This window comes from Andrographis paniculata, unplaced genomic scaffold (genome assembly GCF_009805555.1).
Source record: "Andrographis paniculata isolate CXL003 unplaced genomic scaffold, ASM980555v1 Contig34END, whole genome shotgun sequence".
Classification (NCBI taxonomy): Eukaryota; Viridiplantae; Streptophyta; class Magnoliopsida; order Lamiales; family Acanthaceae; genus Andrographis; species Andrographis paniculata.
Window position 1 is genome coordinate 1,434,716 of NW_026137567.1, and position 9,735 is coordinate 1,444,450.

A 9,735-nucleotide genomic window follows, 5' to 3' on the forward strand; every position below is an offset into this window, starting at 1 on the left:
TATTAAAATTAATATTTGTATATATATATATTAACTAATGAAATATGATAAAAAAAGAGCAAATATATACCAATTATCCAAGTGTTAGTGAGCATCACCCCCGTGGCCATCCTACTTCATGGATATTAATGTTTTGGTATGTTTGGTTTCAGCTGGCATTATTGTTTTGGTGAGTTACTGTTATGCTTCTTCATTTATTTATTCATCTATATTCTATTTTTGTTGAAATTTGCAGCTTGTTTTTTGCCACTGTTTGATGCAAGCGCATTTTACCACTTTTTTTTTTCTTTTTTTTTTTATTTTTCGTTTTACTCCACGGCTAAGGTCGATTCTCCGTTTTTATTTTTCTCTCTTTGTTTTGTTTGGGGGATTGGATTTTAAATCCATTATTCATCTTATATTTTCCTTTAAAAAACATCAAATCAAATATCTATTTTTTATTTTCTATATTATACTAAAAATCAATTTTACATTCACAACATCACATCAACACCTATTTATATCACATCATACAATTATTCAAATTCAAATTTTTTACTATTTAAATTCCAACTCAAAATTCAAACCCCTAAACAAACACAGCCTTAATCTCTCCAGATGTCTGTTGATGTCCCTTATTGTCCTCTCCAATTTTCCAACATTAAGAGATGGCTCGTATGATTTACTTATCAAATTTATTATAATTTATTTATTATTATTATTATTATTATTATTATTATTATTATATAATTTATTTTTATTGCATTAGTTTATAAAATACTTGCACGAGATAGAATGTGACACAAGTTCTAGTATATATATATGTGATGGACTTTCCTTACTGATTATTTTTAAAAATTACTATAGTGATATTTTGTTTTTAATTTGTTTAATTTATTGCTTTATAGTTGTATGTATACAAAATCATCAAAAAATATTATATGTATTTGGAAGCTCCGCCTATAGTCTAACTGTCATGAACCGAATTAATCAACTACATAAGACACAGAATAAATTAACTAAACGGAACTAACTAATAAATAACGAGAAATAACAAACAACTAAACAGAACTAATTAAGCAAGAAAATAACAAATTTACTAAACAGAATGAATAAAACAAGGAAAAAGGATAATCGAAAGAGAAGAAAACCTAAATAAGTACTAACGTAAACATGACCTGATATCTTTCTAGCATCGAAACATCCTCTACGAAGGCACCATTTCGGTCGACATTTTGAAGAGCTCTTCCACATTTCCCAAATGCCACAAACTTGAGGCTTTATACTCAAACTCGAATTTTGGAACTAAACCCCATGGAGCATGCAATGAAATTGCATTCCATAAAATATTAAACTAAAAGAGAAAGTATTGCTATCAAGCATAACTTTTTATAAAAAGAAATGATCATAAATGATTAAATATTCATTAAAATATATTTGTTTGGTGTATCTTACAAAGCACTTAAGGGTCCTATTTATATGAGTGGTGAAAGGGGAAAGTAGAGTGATTTTCCAATGTGGGATATTTTTTGTATAAGTAATCTCTCAGTGAGTGACACCTAGCTAATGGTCTCCCCATGCATATGAAAAGCATTTGAGATCTTATTATATATATATATAAGTGGTCCCAAGGGATAGGTCTCCCCACTTGAGCATGTGCAAACCTAGGTTTGTATAAGTACATATTAAACCCTCTATTTTAGCAAACTTTTAGGTTTGCACAACTTTTCCATTAGTTGTCCGATTGAGGTGTTGCAAGCTCCAATGTAACATTTACAACAACGGCACTCGCCCTAGGCTTTCCATCAAGTCCTCGTATGTTGTAACATAATCCGTCGGTTGAGCTCCAATTCTCTAATTTCTTTATCAAGCCTTGCAATTTTTCAATGCATGCTTTCACTCGAGCTCTGGAGACTGGTCCGATTGGAATATGCGGAATTGCAAGTCCCGATCTTTGCACATCCATGTCACTAGCTGTATTTTTTGGAAAATCAACAAAAATATATATTTACAATTCTACTCTTTTCAAATAATTTGTTCGGAGCATGCAATTAAAATTTGTAATTTTTCTGGGGTTTGTAATTATCATTTACAATTGATGATTTTATGATTGGACCAACTCAAGACATAGAAACAACATAATGTAAAGTGCATGGCTCAAGATATATGTATGATGTAGATGGAGCAAGTATTAAATTTTAACATTAAACATGCATTAATCCTTTATACCACGTATACATGTTGAATTTTACTTTAAATTTATTTTGCTTATAAGTTATCCACACATAAGAATGTTGATGATAGCTGCAAACCTCTTTTGATGTAGATCAAATCTCGTGTTATTTTGCTCTTCCGTAGCTTGGAAAAAATATGTTGTTGTTAAGGGGGTTATGCTATCCATACCAAACTTAGGTTCGTTTGCAATTTTAGTTTATAATGGCTGGGAGTAGAGCTGTAAACGAGCCGAACTGAGCCGAGTTTTGCTTGTTTGAGCTCGGCTTCGTTTGTTAAGAAAAACGAGCTAAAAATTGTGTTTGAGCTCGACTCGTTAAAAATTTTAAGAGCTCGAGCTCAAATTCGGCTCGGCTCGTTTAGCTAAAATAAACCTGTTTGAGCTCGAATTTGGCTCGTGAGCTCATGTTCAGCTTGACTCGTTTAGCTCAAATAAACTCTATTCGAGCTCGAGTTCGGCTCGTTTGGGCTCAATTATTTATAAATAATTTAAATTTAATCAAATTATACCATTCATAAAAAAATACAAATAAAATAAAATACTCGCCAACATAATAAATACAGACCATCTAAGATAAATAAAAATAAAAAATTGTAAGAAAAAAATATACAAACATCAATAAATCAGTTGACCATCAATAAACTTCCATCATCTAACTAGATAAGAAAACATAACACAAATTAGTAAAAAAAAAAAAAAAAAAAACTTAAACTACAAAATATAATTAATTTTCCATTATGCAGTGTATTTCCATAACGCAGCCACTTGCATATATAAAAAAAAAATTATTAATTAAATATCAAATATTACAAATTTTAAACAATTTAAATATAATAAGAAATTTAAAAGGTGAAAAAATAATATACAAGAACCAATACATAGTTTTAGAATCCAAACACCCGCGTATAAAAAAAATAATAATTAAATATCAAATATTAAAAAAAGTATAAAATTTAAATATAATAAAAAAAATTAAAAGGTAAAAAAAGTAATATACTTGAACCAAGATATATTTTCAACTCAATTCGGAAGTATAATTTCTTTATAACCAAAAACTTCATCGTCCCCGATATCTCCTAGAAATGATTTCAATATAATAAGCTCATGAATTAAGAAATTATGCTAAATAAATATATATATTAAAATGTTTACCTTTGACGAATTCTTTTTTTTTTGTAAGTCCATGCAAATTTCTTATCCAATTGTTAACACAAAGTAGTATTTGCACAGAGTCAACTGACATAGAAGCTCGTCAATCATCAATAATTCTTCCACCGGCACTAAAAATAGACTCCAAAGCAACTGTAGTTAATGGAATTGACAATAAATCACTGGCAATTCTGGACAATATTTGAAATCTCCATCTTTCTCCTTTCCACCAACTTAAATAATCAAGATTTGCATTCGCATCACGTGTGTACTGACTCTCACTAAAATAAACATCAAAATTTGACTTTTCTGGTAGAAACTTGTTAGATTTACTCATGTGTATCTAAAATTTTGTTTTTCCTGCGAGAATATTCTTTCCAAGTCTACTTGTTCAAAGAAAATGTGTTTGGAAGAGCACGTGGCCCTTTTACTATTCAAATTCTATAATTATTCGTTAAGTGAGTTATATCTTATCGACTATGGGACTATGTGATCAAAATAAAGTTTGATCTTTAAATTATTTGAGCTGATTGTTATTATCGATTTTTCAATTACAAGTATCATTAAACAGTTCAAATTGATTGTTTGGTGCTCAACTAAAAATAAATAATAATAACTATTTTATTAATTTTATTTACTTATTTATAATTATTTAAACTTCAATTTTTCATGTCCTATTATCACATTTTAGACTATATAAATTGCTTTTGACATTCTTGGTTGTAAGAATTCTAAAATTTTGTATCATGAACCTAATGAAAACAGGTCAACTTGAGGACTTGATGTCCAATAAGAAGGGCATACTTATAGTAAACGTAAGTTAATTACACGTCTGCATCGACCATGTACACGTCGGAAACGGCTATTCCACGTCTGCGCACATGCCTGGCACATGACATTTTCTGGCGGCGGAGGACATAAATAAGGCCTTCAGAACACTTAGGGTGTGTTTGTTTGGGGGATTGGATTATATTTCTACTATTCATCCCATTTTTTCCCCCAAAAATATCAAATCAAACACCTATTTTTTATTTTTTATATTATACTAAAAATTAATTTTATATTCAAAACATCACATCAACACTTATTTATATTACATCATACAACTATTCAAAATTTTTACTATTCAAATCCAAATCCCCAAACAAACACATCCTTAGTGTCCTACTTTGCGAAACCGAAAAAATATGTGTAAAAATGATAATTTGAGATACATAATGAGTAATTTTTGCAATTTTTCCAATTCAAAAATATAAACCTCAGCTTGTATAACTATATAAGAGAAAATGAATAATACAATAACAACAAACCTAAAGAATTGAAGATGAGAACATTATTCATATAATATGATTTGTGGGATCTTGTTGAATCGGGTCTTAGAGATGTCCTAGAGGATGTCGCAGGGTTAAACGCCAATCAACATAAAGAATTGAAAGAAAAGAAGATGAAAGATGCTAAAGCATTGTTTTCTCATCTAGCAAGCATTGGATGAAGCAATATTTCCTCGTGTAATAGCGGCAACAATATCCAACGCTGATTGGACATTACTGGAAAAAAATATTTAGGTGCCGAGAAAGTGGTCGCTGTTAAATTGCAAACAATGCGAAGAGATTTTAAAAATCTGCAGATGCAACATTCTGAGTCTATATTGGTTTAAAAACAAATTAAGGCTCTTGGCGAAGATTTTACGGATCAAAAGGTTATAGAGAGGGTGTTGCGTAGCCTTCTTGCGAAGTTTGATCACGTGGTTGCAGCAATAGAAAAATCGGAAGATTTGACAAATTACAGCCTTCAAGAGTTGATGGGATCTCTTTAAGCGCACGAACAAAGATTAAACCGGTCAACAGAAACGTCTTTTCAACAAGCATTCAAATTAAAAATTGAGTTCAATAGAACTTTTGAGGGCTCGGCAGGTTGTGGGAATTCCAATCGAGGTCGTGGAAAATTATTTTATGGAAAAATAGGAGGAAGAGGAAAATGAAGAAAAAAAACCTCAATGTATCCATGGTGAAAGTAAATATCCTATAAGTTGTTCACATTGTGGTCGAACAAATCATGTCAATAAAGATTGTTGGTACAAAGCGACTATGATCAAAATAAAACACAAGAAGTATGGTCAAATTGAGAAGAATTGTTATAAAAGGGCTGTTGAAGGTTCAAACTCAAAAGAAAAAAAATGGTGGTTTGGAAGAGAATTTATTTATTGCATACTTTAGTGCCGATGGAAAGACGAATAATGATATTTGGTATCTTGACAGTGGTTGTAGTAACCACATGACGTGAAACAAAAGCTTGTTCGTTCTTGCATATAAATAATTCCATAACAAGAGAAGTATGGGCGATGATATACCAAATTAAAGTACGCGGAATTAGAACTGTTTCTGTTGCAATACAATTCGGACACAAGCTACTACACAACATAATGTATGTTCCAAGTTTGGCTCTTATACCAAATGATAAAAAGAATTGCCCAAAATTTAAAATAATTTTTAAGAAAATAATATTTTTTTGCCTTATCTAAATAAATCTGGAAGTTTACTAATAAATACAACTAATTACAAATAAACCAATACAACCTTTAATAATTTCCTAAGCTATACCACACAACGATACAACTGACATCTATTGGATTTAAATTTAAAAAATAAATCTAATTCTAGTTCTAATAATAATAATAATAATAATAATTACTTGAGAATCCCCAAACCCGCGAATTAGAGTTTAACCTATCCGAGAATAATCATCATCACCATCAACAATTCGATTCCTAAATTGATCATTTAATCAAAAGCTACTCAAGATCCAATTTTTCATGTGTCAATTGAGATAGGGATTTTTTTTCTAAGAACGAGATAAAAGAAGAAAATGAGAAGAATCAAACAAGATATATTTGACGGGCGATGCGCTTGAGAGGGACATGCGCATTGGGCTTGAGCCATCTCTCTTGAGGGAGCCACGTTGAAATGCGGATCGCCAATCTTGCATCTTTCACATGGGAGCGCATGGTCATCTATTGCATCAGTGCGCATTGGCCATCTCTAGAGAGAGGCGATGCCCATTTCCGAGAAGGGGTGCATATCGGCCATCTTCTATTTGAATTAATTCATGAGCATTGATCATCTCGAAAGTAAGGTATGCATCGGTCATCCTTCTATGTGAAATAACTATTGTGTATGGGTGATCTCAAGAGTAGGGCATGCATAAACCATCCTTGTATTTGTGTGGTGATCTTTAGAGTAAGGTGCGAATCATCCATCCTTTTATTTGTGCACATCGGTGATCTCAAAAGTAATCTTTCTATGTGAATTAATTATTATGTATGGGCGATCTCAAGAGTTGGGCGTACATAAGCCATCCTTGTAGTTGTGTGGTAATCTCAAGAGTACGGCGCTCATTCGTCATCCTTCTACTTGTGCGCATCGGTGATCTCAAGAGTAAGGCGCACATCAACCATCCTTCTATGTGAAGTAATTGTTGCGTATGGATTATCTCAAGAGTAGGGCATGCATATTGTATTTGTGTAGTGATCTCAAGAGTAAGGCGCGCATCAGCCATCCTTCTATTTCTGCGCATCGGTGATCTCAAAAGTAAGTCACACATTGGCAATCCTTATATGTGAAGTAATTGTTGCAAATCGATGATCTCGAGACTAGGGCATGCATAAGTCATCTATGTACTTGTGCAGTGATCTCAAGAGTAAGGCTGCATCAACCATCCTTCTATTTGTGTGGTGATCAAGAGTAAGACGTACATCAGTCGTTCTTCTATTAGTGCGTATCGGTGATCTCAAGAGTAAGGCGCATTTTGGCCATCTGTCAATGTGAAGTAATTGTTGTGTATCGGTGATCTCAAGAATAGGGTGTGCATATGGCATCCTTCTATTTGTGCGGTGATTTCAAGAGTAAGGCGCACATGGGCCATCCTTCTATTTGTGTGCATCGGTTATTTCAAGAGTAAGGTGCACATTGGCCATCATTCTATTTGTGTGCATCGGTGATCTCAAGAGCAATGCACACATCAGCTATCCTTCTATTTATGCAGATCAGCCGTTCTTTTATTTTAAATATATTATTAAAATGATTTATGAGTTGCTCTGCACACTAATCTAATTTTTTCTAAAATATTTTTTTAATAAATTAATTTTTTTTAATATTTTTTTATAATAGAGAATTTATTATTTACAAAATAATATGTATATTCAGATTTTTTCTTTTTTTTTTTCAGATTTTTATGCCCAAATCTTATCCCATGAATTAAAATGAACATAAATATATATTTTCATTTTCATTGTATGGAATGAAAGGAGGATCTTCCTAAATTGGCCTAAAACTCAACTCGACCATTAGTACAGGAACAATGAAAATGTCATTTTTGAACAAAGAAAATTTACATTTCACAATTCAGTGCAACCTTACACAACAACGTACTCCACTGACACTCACAAACAGAAAATGGTACAAAAGTAGTCAGTCATACCACTAGTTATATATAAGTGTTTAAATATATATATATATATATACAATGTAAAGTTGTTCCATGTAAAAATTAATTTATAATTTCACACCCATATCCAATCATTATTAAATTTATTTTTATAATTGAATTTCTGTTTTTGGGGAATATATATATTTTTTTTATGTTAGGCATGGAGAATTGTATTGCTAATTTAAAAAAATAATACTTTATGTTGAAATGTTAATATTTTGTAAATTAATAAAATATACTATTATATATTGTGTTAACGTGTGTATATTGTGGGTTTGTTCTTTCAACAAACTTTTACCCGCCACGATTCCTAATATATATATAATATATTGGAAAAGTTGCAAAAATTATCCATTATGTGGATCCAATTATCATTTTTAGACACATATTTTTCACTTTCACAAAGTAGGACAGTATCTCTTTTTCCGGCCTTATTTTTGTCATCCGGTGCCAAAAAATATCTCATGCGCTTACGTTAACCTACTATTACGGACGTGTACCCCGCCAGTGCTAACCTGTGAGGTGATGTGGCTCTGTCGGTGGCGAGTGACGTGACATATTTTTAAAAAAATATAAAAATAAGTTATTTGCAATTTGGTCCAATCGGGCCAAATTGAAATACATAACAGATTCACCACACACAATTCACCCCGATCGATCCATCCCTCCCAATCGATCCCAAAGAACCCTTCTTTTCTCATTTTTTTTTCTCAAATTCGCCAAGAACCCTAATTCCTCCATCAATCCACGCTTCTATTCACCCCCGTGGCACTAGCCGTGCAACAAAACATAGAAAGAAAGCCCTACATTTGTCCATTTTGTAGCGAGTGTGCTTTGGTGTGAGAACTCCGAATCGAGCAATCGCGAGAAATGACCACACAATCCGATAATGTTCGTCTTTTTTGCTTTCATATTTTATAGTTGAATAGGGTTTAAAATATGTATGGGTCATAGCCTTCTTCGTGTTTTTCATACAATGACATCGAGTGTTTAATTTTTGTCGCTTTCGGTGAAAAAAATACTCCAATAAATTTATTTTCTATTGTGGTCCCAATCGTGAAACTTTACAAATCAAATTAGTTGTATTTTGTGTTATTTTAAGTCCTTGTTGCGATGTTTTAGGCGATAGGCCACCTACACACACCAAAGTGACAGTGACGTTATATTATGGAGGTCAGCTGTTCTTAAATCCTACAACAAAATACGTGGGAGGCAAGAAGACATTGTTTGACCCCACCGAGGTAAACTATCTTCATATATCTTGTCTACTTAAGCATGCATTGAGTTGTGGTGTTTCAAAAAACATTAAGCTGGATTTTTATGTTTGTAAAGATGGGAGGTTTAGTTTAGTTGTAAAAGGTAAAAGTCTTACGCAAGCAATAATAGAACAATTAGGGAAAAATGATGGGGAATTTGTATTATTTGTGGATATAGGGGAGGAGATAAATAGTGATGATGTCTCTGATTCAGATAGTGATTACATTGAGCCAGAATCCGACCACTGTGATGATATCCTATTTGATGAATTTATTGATGAGAAAGTGGATGGGTTGGACGTAAATGAAGAAGTTAAAAGTGTCTGAATCTGATAGTGATTTTATCATGAGTTCACAGTCCGATAAAAGTGATGATTTTTTGTTCGATAAGTATGTTGACGAGGTGTCTGAAAAGAGTAATGTTGAGTTAAGAGATGAACGGGAATTATGTAGGGAATGTAGGATAGAGATAGAAGGGGCAGGGGGATAGGTTGGGTGAAATTGTGGAGGATGAGTGTGAGGGTGATGCAGAACATGAGTTCGAGGAAGATATGTTGGAGACGTAAAATGAGCTTAAGGAGTTGATGGAGTCAGACGAGGAGGGGAAAAAAAAGAAGTCATTTTATGGCTTTC